The sequence below is a fragment of the Crotalus tigris genome, unplaced genomic scaffold (genome assembly GCF_016545835.1).
Source record: "Crotalus tigris isolate CLP2741 ecotype Arizona unplaced genomic scaffold, ASM1654583v1 scf7180000019380.578012, whole genome shotgun sequence".
NCBI lineage: Eukaryota > Metazoa > Chordata > Lepidosauria > Squamata > Viperidae > Crotalus > Crotalus tigris.
Genome location: NW_024097508.1, coordinates 234,962 through 249,213, shown reverse-complemented (window position 1 = coordinate 249,213; position 14,252 = coordinate 234,962).

The following is a 14,252-nucleotide window of genomic DNA, read 5'->3' as shown; positions in this document are numbered from 1 at the left end:
TGAAGTTTCTTGTCAAACTATCCCATGGAACCCACAAATATATGTACCTATGAGGCAATACTGACCGACATAAAAACCATTATTTTATATAATGACCAAAATGAACTTCAATGTCAATAGATGGAAAGAAAACTCACATTGTTGGTGATTTGACATATATAACTGCACTAGATGTTTATTAAATTCTTATTAATTTCTTAGGATTAAAGCTGTACTTCACAATAAACTTGGTAAATGTATTTCATTAGAGCCCAGTCATTCAACAGCTGTTCTTGTGCTAGCATAGTAGTTGGTCTTGAGTTCAAGAAGTTGATTCCCTAGGATTTCCTAATAGGACCTCTCCTCCTCTCTCCTCTATGAAGAGACTAGAACAGCCTGACATTACTGCTTGTGTTAAGAAGTCGGTATCAATATAACTACTCTATGTCATGTGAAAACATGTCAAATAGCTGTCAGAATGACAAGGATGGAGAGATCTGCTTGGGCTCCCTTTCTTTCACCCAACTTAAGGAAAAAGTTCCTTATTGGAGCAATACAATTCAGCATCACTGTGAATATTTAAACAATCCATCGCTTCCCCTCTTTTGCTAATAAGACTCAAAGATATAAACTCATATAATTGCTTCTCTCTCTCTCTTTTTAGATGTTGCCTTCTTGGGGCTGTTATCATCCACAACTAATATGAATTAGGCATTCTTTGCTAGTGAAATTTATCAGCCTCTTATCTATGTTGGCAAGTATGACAATCAGTCCAAATGTTGAAAATGTGACCAGGAGCTAATGCATAATGCAGAGCTCCTGAATAGCAATCTGAAGCAGGTTCAGAAAGATCTTCTAACCCACACCTTTCTCCCCTATTTCAAATCAATTAAATGACGTGTGCAGGAAACACACACTATTATAATAATAGGGGATTTTAATTACATAAATCAGCAGTGCCTAAACTTTCTGGTTGGGGGGGAGAGGGATGGTTCTGGGAAAGTGGCAGGCACACAGACAAGCACCTACTCTTCCATTTGCACAAGTAGCGGGCATTCACACCCTCCACTGTGAATGTGCCCATCACTTGCACAGTGTCGAATGGGCCACAGCCCAATAGTGGGACGTGGCCTGGGGATTGGGAACCCCTGACATAAATGACTTAAACTGGGAAACAAACTCTGCAGCAAGAAGAAGGTCAAAGAGATTTCTGACAAACCTAGCAGATAACTTTGTTACCCAAAAGATAGAGAATGGAACTAGAGGGTTTGCTATACTGGACTTGATTCTTACTAATAGGGATGAAATGATAGAAAGGGGGGAAGTTATAGGAAACTTAAGGGACCATGCCATACTAGAATTTAATATAATGTAGGCACAGGCAATTGAACAAAGTCAAACTAATTTTCTAGACTTCAAGAGAGCTGATTTCAACAACTAAGAGATATTAGAAAGGACTCCTTGAATGGAAATCCTAAAGGTAAGAGCGACTGAAGATGCTTAGGAAATTCTGAAAAATGAGGTTAAAGTCCAATCAAACACAATACCACACACAGAGAAAAAAAAGACCCCAGAGAAAACTAGCATTTCTGCACAAAGAGCTCTCTGACAAACTGAGGGACAAAAAGGACAAGTATAAAAAATGGAAAGAGGATTACATAACTAGAACAGTATATCAGCAAATAGCCCAAATCTGAAACAATTGCCAAAAATATAAAAAAGCATTTCTTTTGATATGTAAGGGATAAGAAAATAGTCAAGCCAATCAGTAGATATGTCCACTAATGGGAGAAGATAGTAAGATGGTGATGGGCAGCAGGGAAGAGGCGGAACTGCTTAATATCTTCTTTGCATCAGTCTTTATGTAAACAGAAAAGATGGCGCAACTTATCAAAAGCAGCACTGTGGGTGACAGAACAGGAAAGCAGGTCAAAATAGGCAAAAAAATAGTGAAAGAACACTTTACTACTTTAGATGAGTTCAAATCGCTAGGATCAGATTATTTATATCCCAGGGATCTGAAGGAGTTGGCAGATGTAAAACACTGAAGAAAATCTTTCAGAGCTCCTGAAGCACGGGGGAGGAGCCAGAGGACTGGGAAAGAACTCACATCACACTTGTGTCAGAAGCATCAAGGCTCTTCTGGTTTGAAAGGATTAACAAGTGACATCACCATTGCCCGAATGATTCATAGCTGTGGGCTCCTTTCATGTCCTTGTTAATGTGCCCACTGAAGTGGTACCTATTTATCTACCAGCATTTGCATGCTTTCAAATTGCTAGATGGGCAGGAGCTGGAGTGAATGACGGGAGCTCACCCTGTCACTTTATCTGCACTTTGTTTATATACTCTTCTCTCCAACTTACATTTTCATAGAATTAGGTTTTTGGTTCATTGGAGAATTTGAAAGGAAGCATGCATCAAATAAATTTGTCAGTACTACTTTAAGCATCTATCTATCATCTGTTTGTCCATCCGTCCATCCGTCTGTCTCCCTCCCTCCCTGGGAATTCCATCAAGCAAGCTGCAGAGTGACCTAGGATCTGGCCCTCAAAGCAGATTGGCAATCTCTGAACAATCATAGTACCTTCCACCCACAAAGAAAAAAATGTGTTGAAAAATGCAAAAATAGAAGCTTGTTTAAATAGTAGGTGCAGGAGAATTGCATTACTTCTTAGAGTTTGAAACTAGCTTAAATCTTTTTCATGCGGGGAACGTTTTATGATTTCTTTGTTACCTTCTTATGCTTGCCTGAATTTTTGCAGTCTAGCATTTTGCAGTCTAGTCTTGATACATTTTTTTTCTATGCTTCTCAACTATTTCTTGAATGGGTAACAATGGGTCATTCTATTTCAGCAGAGGTAACATAAGTTGCTATCCATAGTTTTGTTGCTAAATAAGAGTGACTGAGAGAATAGCATACTGTATAAACAAGTTGACTAATGAGCATGGGCATTATATCCTCCATTGAACATATTTTGGTGTTCAAGTTGCAGGGTATTTGTTTACTCGCTTTATTGGAGAGTTTGATATCCATTCACTTTTAATTAACAGCTTAGCAAGAAAGCTTTGCATAAAAAAGAGCTCTTTTTTCACTCTTGTTATTTAGTCCTGCTAAAGTTTCTAATTCTCACAGGTTCAGTTCCAGGTCACTTAACTCCTTATTTACATGTCACTTCCTTTGGATTAAAGCAACAACAAAAACTGTATAAAACAGTTTAAGTCTGCTGTTCCCTCTTTTTTTGTATACAATTTTTATTAAGAATTGTAATAATAAAATGTAATATAAACTAAACTTAAAAGCAGAAAAGAAAAGAAAACCACTAAAAATGCAAGGAAAAGAAAAAGAAAGAAAAAAGAGAAAAAGAGAAGAAAGAGAAAAGTAAGAATAAAGAAAATAAAGAAATTATTTCTAATTTCATAACAACAAATATAAACAAATTTAACAACTCTCCAAACTCTATAAACTTTCATTTGTCTCATAATTCCATCCCCATCTCTTATCTATATACAGTTCCATAAAATGTCATCTTTTTGTCCTAATGTTAGAAGAAAGTCCAAAAATGATGGCCAGAAGTAACAATATAAAACTTTGATCAAATTACCAACTGTATATTTCTTCCTTTTACTTCTAACAGACATAATCCTTAGTTCATTCAGATATTATTGTAGGATTTGATTTCTCCTTATTTCTTCTTTTCCCATTGCACAAAATTATTCAAGGCCTTAAAAGAAGACTCTTTTGTCATGAGTGGGAAGTAGGAAAAAATTAATTGGGTCATTCTCTTGGTTTGTCATTTGTATTTCCCTTTTAAATTTTAAAGCCTCAGTCAATTTGTTTTATAGGTCCAATGAAACATCTGTTTCTAAATCATTCATTTTATCTTAATATTTTTTATTAACATGGCTATGAAATTTGTTAATATTTATATTCATTTAACTGCATCAGAATTTCTTATGAGGATAATAGAATCAAAAATCAGAATGAATTATTTAATATAGTGCAGTTTTATGTAATCAGTTTGTACTGATATAAATTTAACTGTAGCATTATACTGTCTCAGGAATCCCCAATCTTTTTGGGCTCATTGAACTTGTTTGGAATTGTAAATATTGTAGGAATTTTCACAAAAAAACTGCTAGTGGAAATTGCCTATTAACAAGATGGTTGCCGAAAGGAACATACATAACTAATTGTAAAGATATTACTTTCTTATTACTTAGTTACTTCTTACTCTCTTTGCAAGGTACTTCTCCATATTTATTTACGTTTGTTCATTTTCTTGGCAAGAAATGAGCTACATTTCAGACACAAAGACAAATACACAAAATACATACATATATTATAGATGTACTTGAGGTCCAGTGGAATTAAAAAAAAAAGAAAGGTAGGATATAAGCATATATCCTGTGTGTGTGTGTGTGTGTGTGTGTGTGTGTGTGTGTGTATGGTTAATAACTCTAAAAATATGAACCCTGGGAATATTCATATTTAAAATAAGGTGAACACCAGGGTAATAAAACTATAAAAGTTTAATTTAATTTAAAAACGCCAAGCTTTCGCTGTCACCTGCCGGCATCCTCAGGGCTTAAAGCGCCAGGGAGTGAGAGAATCTCTTATAAGCAAGCCAAAGTCTGCGCCCGGCTCCTCGATCTCGTCATCGGACCTAATTGGTTGGATTGTGCTCCGGTGACTCGTTTCTTCCTGCACCCCTTTTTGCGTGTGTCCTCATTTGCCTTCTTTTCTTTGAGCTCTAAAGTAGGTGGAGCAACCTCCTTGTCTCTCTGATTGTCTCTGTTCTCTCCCTCAGGTTTATCTAGTGGTTTGCATTTCTCCTTCTCCTTCTCCCAATCCACATTTGCACAACTATTCTCTCTCTGAGTGTTTTCCCTTTCATCCCTAGTACCCCCCCTTGTGCCCAACTGCTGTCAAGATGGTCACATGTCTCACTCTGGGTTAACTGGGGTGTGGTAGTGAACTGGGATGGTTCAGTAAGTTGTTTGTCTATGCAGCCAGTCTCGTAGATGCGGCCAAACCCAGTTAACATGCTCTCCCCCCCTTTCTTTCGTCTCCTGCGCTCTTTTTCCCCGTGTTATAAACAAAGGTCTCGGTCTGGGGGGAGGTGGGGTTACGATCCTTCCGAACGTCCCAGCATTCCTCTTCCATCCCCCTCCTCGCTCCGTTGCTTCTCATTCCTGCGTGCCTGTGACAAGGATCTTTGGAGTCGATGGGTGCTGTTGATGTGAGGCGCGGTAGGCTGATCCCTCAAGCTCCGCCCTCTTGCGCATTCCTCCATCCGGGTTCGTTCTTCTCTCCGCTCTCCAGGATGTCCATCGGCTCGCAGTCGCTCCTAGAGCTATCCCACACCCTATACATCTCCAACTCAGTCGGCATTATAGAGCAGAGGGGTCGTCCCATCTTCTTCGGACCGATCATCCTATTCCTCTCGAGCCGTGGATGAGATGTTGATTTTAACAATCCCCCCCATCTCCGTCTATGCTGTCTTCTGCCATATCAATTGGAAAGTCCCTGATGTTCATAGTATGGGGATTCTGGATTTTAGTTCTTATCGCCCTACTGGTCTTTTGGGAGCGCGTCAACACGGTGGGGGTGGTGGGGGCTCTCAGATGTTGTTCTTCATCCTCTGGGTTGTCCACGATTGGTCGGGGGGTTGGCAGCACCCATTGACTCCAAAGATCCTTGTCACAGGCACGCAGGAATGAGAAGCAACGGAGCGAGGAGGGGGATGGAAGAGGAATGCTGGGACGTTCGGAAGGATCGTAACCCCACCTCCCCCCAGACCGAGACCTTTGTTTATAACGCAGGGAAAAAGAGCACAGGAGACAAAAGAAAAAGGGGGGAAAGCATGTTAACTGGGTTTGGCCGCATCTACGAGACTGGCTGCATAGACAAACAACTTACTGAACCATCCCAGTTCACTACCACACCCCAGTTAACCCAGAGTGAGACATGTGACCATCTTGACAGCAGTTGGGCACAAGGGGGGGTACTAGGGATGAAAGGGAAAACACTCAGAGAGAGAATAGTTGTGCAAATGTGGATTGGGAGAAGGAGAAGGAGAAATGCAAACCACTAGATAAACCTGAGGGAGAGAACAGAGACAATCAGAGAGACAAGGAGGTTGCTCCACCTACTTTAGAGCTCAAAGAAAAAAAGGCAAATGAGGACACACGCAAAAAGGGGTGCAGGAAGAAATGAGTCACTGGAGCACAATCCAACCAATTAGGTCCGATGACGAGATCGAGGAGCCGGGCGCAGACTTTGGCTTGCTTATAAGAGACTCTCTCACTCCCTGGTGCTTTAAGCCCTGAGGATGCCGGCAGGTGACGGCGAAAGCTTGGCGTTTTTAAATTAAATTAAACTTTTATAGTTTTATTACCCTGGTGTTCACCTTATTTTATATATATATATATATATATATATATATATATATATATATATATATATATATCCTGTATATGACTCACCCCAGTTTGCATCTTAAGAAGACAGAACTCTTGGAATAATTCTTCCAACAGGCATCCTTTATTAAGAGAAAATGGTTGCAGGCATTCTAGACAGGACTTGGGGTCCAAGCTCTCCCATTCAAGGTTTTAAGGAGTTCCCCAGTAGCCCCACCCAATCATCCCCTTCTTCCAGTGACAGTCTCAGGCATTACACTCCCACCCACTTTTCCTTACTGCCGGCTGGATGGAGACTTCAGAGAGAACTACATGAAGGTAATAGCCCCATTGTTATGGTTAGTCCTTTTGGTGATATACACATCCAGTTCCTTTGAAGTGTACCGAAGGAAGTGAGGGCCATAAAGCCCCTTTGTTCACCCCCTTCCCTTCATCGTATGACAGAATCCAGAGAAGGCAGAAATGGTATTTTCTGTAGTTGATAACTAGAGATGAAATATAATTGGATTCTGACACATAATAAATGAAAGAACAAATAAATAAATAAATAAATAAATGTAATTAGAATTTTCCTTTGCAGCAAGCAAAGGTTTTTTTTTAAAAAAATTAAGTCATAAAAAAATGGAATGGAACTTTGCAGGCATTAAGAAAGGTAGTTTGACATTTCAGTATCTACATCAAATGGAACTCACTCTTTTCTGTTTCAGCTTCTCTCTCTCTCTCTCACCCCCATGTTTCATCAGAAAAACAAACTGAGTTTATTATTTAACTAGGCTTTTGGATTAGAAGTTTAAACAGATTATTTTAATAAATATTTGGGAATATACTGTAAAACTATTTGGATAAGGTTAAAGTCCTATCTAATCCAACCTGCTGTTCCTCTGCTGGCTGATAGATGCCTATATGGGAATCCTGGAAATGGGAGAAGTTATTTGAAGCAATTTAGTTCCAAGAAATTCATTTTTCCACCTACCATCAATTTACCGCCGTCTTCAGCTTTTTTAGTTTAGATTAGAAATAACACATTTGCAGGCCATAGCTGGTATTAGTTATCATAATATTTAGTAATTATTTAGCTGAAGGCACAATATTTGTTAATCTAGCTTTTGTTAAAAAATTTATTTCAAATTTAATGGAAAAAAATAAAGAACAGATGGCAATACTTTGCAACAGTGCTTTCTGGAATCATGGGTTGTTGAATCTAGTATACAAAACACTTGGCTTCTTTGCAGAAACCCTATTTTCATCTGTGTGCAAATTGTAATTCAGGTTGCATAAAACTTATTCAAGCAGTAGCACAAAGAGAAATGGAAGAGAATTCTGTCAAGGGATGATAATTTCCATCCAAATGCTTTCCAATAGGAAAATACAGAAAAGAACTTCCAGGTTCTACCTAGAACACTTGCCAGTTTAAAAAGTCTTTTTTGGGCTTTTTACATAAATTGCTATGGGAAATATGTTAAAGTTTAGGCTATATAGCCTTTAATAAAAAAATAAGTGCATGGTATAAATTACATAACTCTTGTAAAATCATGACTGGAGAACCCTCAATCAAAAAGCATCTAGGCTATTCAAAAGAAGGGTTTATCATATCTCTAAGCATTTCACATACAAAGGGGTATCTTTCCCTACTTCCCAATGCCAAAGGACACTGCTGTTTCTTGTTCTTTGGCAGCAATAGATGTTTAATTCCTACCAATAAGCTTGTCAATTTTCTTTGGCTATTATGAATGGTATCACAAAATTACCAATTTGCTTCATCTGTATGTGTGTGTGTATGTGTATTCAGCTTCATATATGTTTATGTTCATCTATTTGTATCATATGCTTGAAATAAAGAGTTTTAAATTTAAATTTAGATGGAGTGTACACACTTCCTGATCCTTTAAGGAGTTGATATTCTAAAAACTGAATACCTGGTTTAATGTCTTTGCTCTGATCTTCTTAGCTTCAGTTTTGACCTCATATTTTATTACAGTTATCAGCATCCTTCTCCCAAGAAAATGCAGTATGTTGATAAAGCATAATGGTATTTATATATAGTCAGTCATTTTCTTTGCTCCATAGTATATCTGGAGAATAATAATTAGGCAAAGGCATAATTCCATGTTAATTAATGCTGGATAATTGTTATCCTTCTCACCTGTGATTGATTTTGCTGAGCTTTTTTCTTTTATGGTTATCTTTGAAAGTTTTGTCTATTTTTTTTAACTCAGGGATACAATAACCAGATTTCAAGTAGCTAGCTTTGGATTCTGCCCTTTTCCTAACCAGAGAATTGGATAAACAAAGAAATAAGGTTTCTTATATTGCAGAATTAGTTGTCGTAAGGATAGAAATTTGAACACAGTTACATATGAGAAACATTGCCATGTCTGTTATCATTCAAAGGCCAAATAATACCCCTTGTTTCCATGATGTTGCTTTATCTAATCCTTAACCCATAAATAAAGTAGTGCTTTTTCCTTTAAGCCAGCAATAATGTCTGGCAATTGCAAGGATGTGCAAAGACTAATATGATTTGCTTACTCATATGTCAGCTTCATACTACTGGCACTCTAGCCATCAATGTGGCCAGTGATATGTGAACAGTACGAAGAAGCTAGCACTTACTGATTACTTCAAACTGCTGCAAGCATAACCCTTTCCTGTTTCATAGCTATCATTGCTATATGTTCTTTGGCAGCAAGCTGGCAGTCGGCGGCCACAAGATAAGCAGCAATAATCAACTATATGCAGAGTGAAAACATGCAAATACTTATAATTTGGAGTCTTTGGGATTCTTCTGGCAATGATTGAGACTGAGGGCAAAGCAAAACAAAGTGGTCATAGGACAACCCAAATGTCCAATGCACAGATTGCAAGAGACAAAACAGGCACAGAGCAGAAATGGCAAAGGAACCTAAGAATGACAAATTAAAAAACTAGATAAGCACAATGAAAAAAGTATGGAAAGTTTTGATTATTTTGAAGGCAGCAGAAGTTTTTGGAAATGGGAAAATATAAACTTTCAAAGCTTAGTCTAGAGCTTTTGAATTGGAATGTAGATAATTTAATGGCTCATGGTCAGAAGCTGGAATATTTAGTAGATGATTTGGAGCTGTTGATTTGATTTGTGTTCAAAAGACTTAAATTGTTGATATACGGCAAATCATATTATTCAATTGGTAACTGAAATTCAGAAAACTTTGCATTGTTAAGATTTAATAGTAACCATAGGTAAGCTACCTAATTTATTATGGGGGTATTAAAATATTATAGAAAGTTACCTTGCTTTATATATTAATCCAACTGGATTTGGAGGTAAAATATTATGGTGGTTTCAGGATTTCTTAACTAGAAAATCGTTGCTAGTTTAAGAGAACAATACAATAACTGAATCACAACCAGCACTCAGTGGAATCTCCCTGGGAATGTCTATCCTTTTAATATGAGGATAAATCATTAGCTTTTGGTTCTTCCATAGACACAGACGTCAGTCTATAGATGCAGATAATTGTACTCTGTGGGCTAGGGGTAAAAGAAAAAGAACAAACCTCAGAGAAAACTGAAAAAAAGTTAGTTAAATTGGAGGAATGGGGAGACTCGTTGACTGTATCCTTGACTGAGACAATGGGTATATTGTGTTTACACTTATATAGAGGAAGTGCCCAGGGATGTTAAATTTGAATTTTTATAATAAGTGGGTCAAATTGACATCCACCTTTCTATTTTGGGATGTTCGGGGTTTTTTTGTTCAGAGTGATCTGGAAGCATATGTTTGGTTAATAGATGTAAGTCTCATGTGAAACTGTCAATCCTAGCTCAAGTAATACTTTGAGGTCTGATAAGGAAATATTTAATAGGCCTGTGATAGAATATCAAAGACTTTTAGAAATGATAAAATATTTGAAGTGTCAGTGAAAATATTGATTTTTGGTGTCAGTCATTCTCAATCAACTCAACCTAATTCATGTTGTTGTTTTGAGAGAAAATGAAAAGACATATCTATATAAACCTAATTGAGTTAATGGAGGAAAACAAATATATATTTAATAAATCGGAGTTTAGTCTGAATCGGTCAGAGTAGACATTAGAGCCAGTTTAGTCTGGTGGTTAAGGCGCCAAACTGGAAACCAGGAAACGGTGGGTTCTAATCTCACCTTAGGCATGGAAGCTGGCTGGGTGACCTTTGGCCAGGTACACCCTATCAGCCCAACCTACCTTATAGGATTGTTTTTGTGAGGAAAATAGGAGGGAGTATTACATTCGCTGCTATAAATTATTTATAAAAAATAATAAAGGCAGGATAAAACAAATTGTCAGGATCTCCATTGTTGGCCTGGCTCCTTACTGGGCTTCTACCATCAAAAGGGAAGGGATGCATTTGGGGCAATCCACATCCGTGTATCAAATGGTGGGAAATATGGAGGGGATGGAGGGAATGGAGGGGGGAAGTGGCAATGGAGGAAGACCAGATCACCAAACCGGCTTGTACCAGGATCTTCAAGGTCATTTGCCCTGGTACTAGACTTGGCTCCATCATGCACTAGGCAACAACTGCAGAGCTTTTTGAGATTCACAAACTTCTATCAGCAATTCATCCTCTTGTTCACACAAATCATCTTCCCCATCATGAACTTGCTAAAAACAAAAGGAGGGGAATACCCAAGTCCAGCCAGCCACTCCAATGGCCTGTTTGTGGCCAAAGTGGTCTTAAAGAACCCAGACCTGAATGCTCCTTTTGTCATCCAAGCTGATGCCAGTGATGTGGCTGTGGGGGCAGTCCTCCTACAAAGAAACCAAGAGGGGGCACTGCAACCATACGCCTATGCATCCAAAAACCTCACCAACACTGAGCGTCAGGCCATTTGGGAAAAAGAGGCATACACAGTGCGATGGGCATTGCTTACATGGAGACATTTCCTGGAGAGGGCCAAGGTTCTTTTTGAGGTTTGGACAGACCACAAAAATCTAGAGGCCCTAAAAAATCCCCAAAAGCTGTCGCCTAAACAAGTCTGATGGGCACAATAATTTAATTGCTTCATTTTCACTTTGAAATACCTACAGGGGAAAAAAACGTCCTAGCTGATACAGTATGTAGAATGCCTCAGTATAATAGCTCTAAGCCAAAAATAATCAGGCCAGTCATCCCTTCCCACCAACTAGTGGCACCAGTAACCACCAGGGCACAAACGAAAGCAAGAGCCCCAAAAGCCGAATGCATTGAAGCTTCTTTAAAAGGAGCCCTGGAAGAAGACAAATGGTTCCAGAAACATAAGAATGAGCACTCTATGAAAAATATTTTGACATGAGTGGGAGCTAAACTATATAAGTCCCAAAAAGCCAGAGACTGTTAATTCTAGAGAAAAGCCATGACTCTAAAACATTCCGAGTTCATTATCATGCTCCATTTGGTCAAAAAACAGTTTTGGTGGCCATCACTGAAAAAGGACATTGAAGGGTATGTGGCAAGCCGCCCAGTATGTGCCTCAGCCAAACTACAAACAGTAGCAGAGCCTAGCGCTCCATGGAAAGACATCTCCATAGACTTTATTGTAGAACTCCCTGAGAGGTCAGGAAATATGGTAATCTAGGTCATAACAGATCTATTCTCCATACAAGTACATTTTGTGCCCTGCCAAAAAATCACATCCCTTGGCTAAACTTTTCATTCAACATGTCTATAGACTGCATGGGGCTTCGCAATTAATAATCTCTGATCATGGAGTCCAATTCATCTTGGAGTTTTGGAAGGAGTTTCTGGAACTTTTGGGGACCTCCCAGGGATTAAACTGCAGTCACTACCCCCAAACTAATGGGGGTATGAATGAGCCAATGAGGTTCTAAAACAGTACCTTGGTGTTATGTAAGCTACCAGCAAGAAAACTGGATGGAACTCCTCCCATTTGCTGCAGTAGCGTACAATAATTCTGTCCATAGCAGCACAGGCTTCACCTTATTCAATGTGGCCACGGGCCAAGACTTTGTCTCAGTACCATAATTACCTGTGGCCACCCCCTCTGTCACCTCTCTCAAAGATTGGGTAACCCAATTATAAAACATCTGGTCAGTGGCTAGAAAATTACTAGAAGAGGCAAGGGATACCTATAAAAAGCAAGCAGACAAAAAACATGCAAAACTTAAGGACTTTGGTATAGGGCAGGGGTGTCAAACTGCTGGCCCACAGGCTGGATGCATCATCCAGAAGCCGCACCCATCCCATTGCCTGCAATGGCAAAACCGTCCTGATACGTTGCGTGATGTCATGTGATGTCGCGAGTTTGACATGTCTGGTATAGGGGATCGGGTATATCTATCTACCAAGTACTTGCAATCCAGGCAACCCTCCCTCAAAAAAATCTGGGGCCCAAATATGTTGGACCTTTTCCCATTAAATGGCTGAATAACCCAGTTACAGTAGAGATTGAACTCCCCAAATCATTCAGGCACATCCATCCGATCTTCCACTGCAGTCTGCTGAAACCTGAGGTGCTCTCCCCCCTGGGCCCGATGCCATCACCTCCAGCTGAACCTCTCATGATCGAAGGGGAGTAACATTTTGAAATCAAAATTCTGGATTCTGGATTCCTGCAAACACTGTGGGAAGATCCAGTATCTAGTGGCATGGAAAGACTTTCCCCCTTCTGAAATGGAGTGGGTGGATCTTAAACCATGTTAAAGCCACCAAACTCCTTAAACACTTCCACAACCAATACCCTGACAAACCAAAATGATATAACCCTGATTTTCTCTTCTCTCTCTCTCTCTCTCTCTTTCCCTCCCTCCCTCCCTCCCTCCCTCCCTCTCTCCCCCCTCTCTCTCTTCTTTTGCAAGACTAATATTCCTGTCAAGAGGGGCAGCATGTCAGGATCTTGATCATTGGCCTGCACTCCTGCCATCAAAGGGGAAGGGAGGGGGGAGGAGTTTGGGACAATCCACCCCGTGTATCAGATGGTGGGAAATAGGGATGTGGTGGTAGGAATGGGGAGGGGGAAGTGACAATGGAAGAAGACCAGATCACTAAACTGGCTTGTACCAGGATTTTCAAGGCTGTTTGCCCTGAGAATGGAATGTTAGCAGTTTCACACCTCAGAGTTTCTCAAAACATCTTACTGGCATCACATTGGCTGCCAAGGGGACTGGTCATGGGGGGGAGGGATTGGGAGTTGGAAAGAATAATTTTGTATTTTACATGGGAACACCAGATTCTGCTTGACTGCTGCAACCAGTTTCTTTCAGTAAAAGTTGCTTTGCTTCAATTAAATGGAGTCATGAGTCCTACTTTCCTGAGAGAGTAAACAGGGGCAGGTCTGACACAAATATAATTAATATGAAATCTTTATATTATAAAAGAGGATTTTTTAAACATAAAACTCTCCAAATGGAAATGATTGCTATAATCATTCTAGAACAAAGTAAATGTATTTTTAAAAGATGCTAACTTATGGTATTTATATTAATACTGCAATAAAAGCTAATGTCCTAGAAGTAATTCAAATACTATATGCACTAATGAGAAAAATCTACTTGAGAAGAAAAATAAAGTCCTTATTTAAAAACAAATTGATGACTCATATTATTGGGTTATATTTTTTTACTTTATATACATTGATGTTTTCATAGTTTTGGAGCTAACCCCTTAAACAGAAGGGTTTTCAAAGTTACTGAATGCAAAAAGATATGGATCTATGTGAACATATCCATTTTCTATATCACTATATCACTTGTAGATCCACAACAGGAATTAGAAGAACAACTAAAGATTATTAACAATTATAGATAAAAGTCTCTGTCAGTGTCATTATGAACAAAAATAATTCAATCAAGAAAATTGTACAAGATTAAATTATAATGACCAAAAATTATAT